Source organism: Metopolophium dirhodum, chromosome 6 (assembly GCF_019925205.1).
Source record: "Metopolophium dirhodum isolate CAU chromosome 6, ASM1992520v1, whole genome shotgun sequence".
Taxonomy (NCBI): domain Eukaryota; kingdom Metazoa; phylum Arthropoda; class Insecta; order Hemiptera; family Aphididae; genus Metopolophium; species Metopolophium dirhodum.
The window spans coordinates 38,916,042-38,921,423 of NC_083565.1; positions in this window are offsets into that span (position 1 = coordinate 38,916,042).

The window sequence follows — 5,382 nt, forward strand, 5'->3', positions numbered from 1 at the left end:
CTACCAACGTATACATACCACAACGGTGCACCGTGTAGCGTATTACCCTGGTATACCTCGCAATAGCACCACGCAATGTAAAGCCTGGTTCACCATAGTTATGTACCCGGTATACAATGGTGTACACGATTGCCTCGCACCTAGTGGATAGCGATCAGATACCGCTCGGAGGAAAGACGTTTTTCACGTACCACCAACCGAATTATCGCCAATTGGCGACGGTACTGATCGACTCGCAGAAGGGCGGTATAATCTGCTACCGAGGTATATACCAAGACGGTGCACCGCGTAGTGTATCCTGGTTACTTATGTTTAATACGGTGTACATTGGCGCCCGCATAGTTAACCTGGTGGTACACCACGCAACGTATAACCGGGTTCGCCATAGTTTTGTACCCGGCTTACAATGGTGTACACGACTGCCTCGCTCCCAGTGGACAGCGGTCGGATACCGCTCAGTGGAAAGCCGGTCTGATCCATCATTCGATGGGTCATAGACTCTAAACTACGGTTGATGGTTGACTTGGTCAGAATTTCAGATTACGTCAATGATTTTTGTCCGCGATGGTGGCCAAAGTGGCCTAACTGATGTCTGGTTGTAATGATATTCAGCTTCGTCTTACCTGTTGGCTGTTACGTAGTGATCTCCACACACTATCGTTCAATGTCCGACTAGGTTTGACTGAAGGACACAGAAGACCATACAGCTTTAGACTTCCTCTCAACTTCGATATCTTTGAATATGTATTTTGCCGTAGATAATATGTACGTAACCTACCTAATATTCTATAAAATTAAAAAATTAAAATATCAAAAGAAAAACGTTTTCAAATTTACATCAGTAGTGGTGATATTGGATATTCACTAGATTTCTCATTAAGCAATTTTCTTAATTAGTTGGAATTCAAAAACTAATAAACGTAGAACATACATGAAAACTTAACTGAACGTTTATATTATCATATTCTATACACCATAAAATTTTAAAAATATTTTGACTCATTTTCAGCTGTTTACGGACAATTTTAAAATCATTAAATGTTATTTGTTTGACCAAAATGCGTGAAAATTTAATACAAGGCTCTTGGTATATTGTTACAATAGTAGTTGAAAAATATTAAAAATACAAAGGCTTATTTTTTTTTATAAGCTTTTAGTATAATAAAAAGTATAATATAATATCAATTTTATATACGACATAAAGTTTATACATAATATTAATATGATAAAAAAAATATAGTTACAAACTAAAGTTTAACAAGTTAGAAAGAAATATAATACTAATGCATTTTATATCAACATAACATTATAACAAAAGTGAATGTTATTTGAAAACCAACAATGTGTTGATTTAAAGTATATAAATAATTAACAAGGGTTTCGTTTTAAATTTAGTGATATCAATATTTAATTTCCTAAACATGAGTCTATTCCTACATTAACAGTATTACATTTTCTAAAATGTCTGTTTACTTTTATACAGTTTAAACGACTTAAAGTTTTTAATTGAGTATTGTTAGAAACAATAAATGTAGGTAATCAAAATTTAAATATCGTCACAACGGCACTTTTTTTCCCAAAAAGCGTCGATACACGGATATTATATTATTATTATTAAATACAATTACCTATTATACTTAAACGAGAATCGGTAATGCGTAATTTCAGTTTTTTAATATAATATATTGTCACTCGTGGACACGAAAATGAGCCCTGCTACACGGTGTATACCTACAATGAGTAAATATACATTTTGCACAAATAGTGGCAGTTTGTAGGCAGTGATAATCAAATCTTAAAACAAAAATCTGTAATATTTTAAGGAATTCAATAAACACAAATAACTATTGTTTATAGTTTATATTATAATAATAATATATTGTAATAACACATTATCAGTGCCGGTTTTCATTTTTGTAAATACGAAACGTTAGGCAACCTACACATTATACATATATTACTTGTATTTTGTAATAATATGAACTTCAAACGCTCATAAAAATTTAATTTCTTGTAGACATTTTTTTTTTTTTTGATAAAGGTAGACAAACTTATGGATAATCTTGTATTACTTTTTCAAATATTAGATTTAAATAGAAAAATGTTAACGAATTTCTAACTAAAAATAATTTGCACAATTTCGTGAATTTTACGTATTTTGTCAATATTTGAACTTTAAACGCATAAAAACAAATTATGACTATGGATTTTTAATATTTTTCATCTATTTTTGAAACAATATATTATTAAGAGCCTTGGAAATATTTACTTTTGACCCACCCAAAGTACCAACCGGATTCACTTTCCTATCAGAAAATATACTGTTGAAGAAAATCTAAATACTTTTACTGTCCTAAAAAGTGATGACAGACACAAAAAAATATAAAAAATAAAAAACACATCATTGTAAAATCTATACATTCATCGCTCCGCTCAGAATCTAAAATGCAGTGTCTTAGGCAAAATTTAATTCAACCTATCAGAAATAAAACAATTGATTGCTCACTAAATCTTAGAAAAGAAAATTTTCATGAATTTCTTACTTAAAATAATTTGCAAATTTTCGTGAATTGTACGTATATTTTTATCAACTTTAAATGCTTATAAAAAAAAATTGTGAATATTGATTTTTAAATATATTTCATCTGAAACAGCTATAACAAGATATGTACTGTACACATTTCATAAAATATAAAAGGCCTTAAGTATTTTGTTTTTAAACATAATTAATAAGTATAGGTACCTACAGAGGTCAGAGGTAATGATAATATATACCTATTTAGTTTTTGCGACAGTATTTTTCGGGACGGGCCGAGAACATCCAGCGAGTCAGAGAAGAGTTTGTTGGAATTTGGCTTTAGATTGTTGTGCCAGTTTCACGTAGGTCCCGAATTTATTGTGTGCTTAAAAGTTTGAGTTATTAAAAGATTATTTATATTGAGATAGATTACTATTAATTACATACGTACCTACTAAAATGTTCAAATCACCATTGCTCCCATATCTTATAAACCCATTAGGTACCTATGGATCTTTTACAGACTTAGGAAAAATAATTTTTTTTTTTTAATAATTCATTAATAGTTAATCCAAAATGTTTACTAAGAACTTGATATACCTAATAATTTAAGAATGAAAAATATATAATATAGGTATATTTATAAATTATAAATTATAATACTAATACATATTATAAGTAATAGTTAAAATAAAAACTTTTACCTATTATGTTTAACTATAAATTTACTATTTTATAAACAGAAAATATACAATACCTAATTAACATTAATTATATTTTATAATAGAAATATTTAAAAATTAAATTTTATCTAGATAATACAACACTGATTATGTAAAATTAAGTTATTTTTCTTGAAGAATTCTGGTTAATGGAACAATAAATAAATTTAACTATATTTCTAATTTCACATTCTAGTTAATGGTTTTGTAATATGGATCATTAATAATAATTTTTATTTTTATTATATTTATTATTTAATTATTTATAAATTAACTTAACTTGAATTTGAATAAAAGTAACTCGTTATTTATTAAGTTTATATCAATTAAAATAAGTTAAGTTGAAAAGTTAAAATTAACTTAACTTTAAATTTTTAACTCGTTTATGCCCAGGCTTGAAAAATAGTATTCCAAATAAAGTATTTTAAATACTTTTAGAATACATTTTAATTTTTGTTTTTAATAGGTATTAAACCAATGGTACTTTTCTTCGGGAAAATTTTCCAACATATATAATTTAGTAATTCTAAATATAATATAATTTAAGTTGTTGATACTTGAATCAAAATTTTAAAACGTGTATAATATTGTAAAAATGCCTGGAACAAGAAAACAATTATTATTGTAAATAATAAGTATTTTAAAAGTATTGTATATACCTACTTAAAAAGTGTTTGGAATACCTACTTTATTCAGATTTCAATACTACCCAAGATTGACCTTTTATCTGTAGAACACAAAGTTAAATAACTCAAAAACTAATCGTACAAATTTTGATTCTGATACGTCAACATTTTCAGAGAAATTATTCACTATATAATTTTCAGTTGGAAAGCGGTGTTTTCATTTGAAGAACTGCATTTTTAACTCAACAAGACATTTCTTGAGTAGTACAACAAATCTCAAATATTTGAAAATATTGTCTTAAGACTAAATGTATATTTAAAAATTCCAAAAATCAGAATTTGAACTAATTCATTATTGAAGAAAAAAAAGGATGAGTATATTTGACTTCCAACCAAAAATATTTTACTCAAGGATACAGAATTAAAAATGTATCTTAGGTTTCCTTTATCATTAAAAAAAATAATAATTGATAGCAATAAAAAATAGTAAAAATATTTTTAAAACGTTTATAGTTTTTGAAATAATAGGTGTCTTTACATTTGATGGATCCCCTGATATATAATTTATTGTTATAAATTTTACACTTTTGTGTAAGACAGTGTGAATAGGTACATGGTATACCGTATACCAATATAGGTATAGGTAAAATAGTTTAAAATTTATCAAGGGTTTTGAAAATATCATTGTGTATATAAAATATAATAATAAACAGTGGCGGCACAAAATTGTGAAGGCATTGAAGCATATTTTATATTTTAAATATTTTCACCTTTATTGGACCAATATTATTAGCAGGGGCCATTAATAACTATTAATTATAATATTTGGCATGATATTTATGTTGAGGTCTTACGATTGTACACCCACGCACACATTTCAGACATAAAGTAAATGCTTCAAATAATCCTATATCCTGCCGCCACTGATAATAAAGTAAAAGTTTCAAGTACCCAAGAACAATATTTTTAAATAACTATAAAATAAATAAAAACGTTATACTTTCTTAAAATATCAGATTCTAATTACTCTATCAAAAATTGTCTCTTATTGTGCCAAGTATTTTATAATATTAAATTATTTTTAATTTTTATTTAATAACAAATATATTAGGTTGTAGCTGAACTTGTAACTCTACTAATTTTAAAGTTAAGTCTAAAGCACAAAACAAATATATTTCATTAACTAATTGTTTTTCATGGATTTTATTTCCGTTTATCATTTCTATATATTCAATATTCATACAATATGAATTTACAATTCAAATCAAAACATACTAGTCAAATATAACAGAATTATTAATTAAGCATAATATACTTAAATATTATACAATATAAAAACAATAAATCTTTCTGAAGTATTTCTGGACGATAGTTGTAAGTCATAAGATATAAAAAATGTCTATAATTAATTTAAATGAGTGATCAACAAATTATACCATGTCGAATGGTATTTTGAAAACTAAGAGAAAAAACAAGATTATTGTGTTCTACACTTTTCTACATAAAAAATATACTA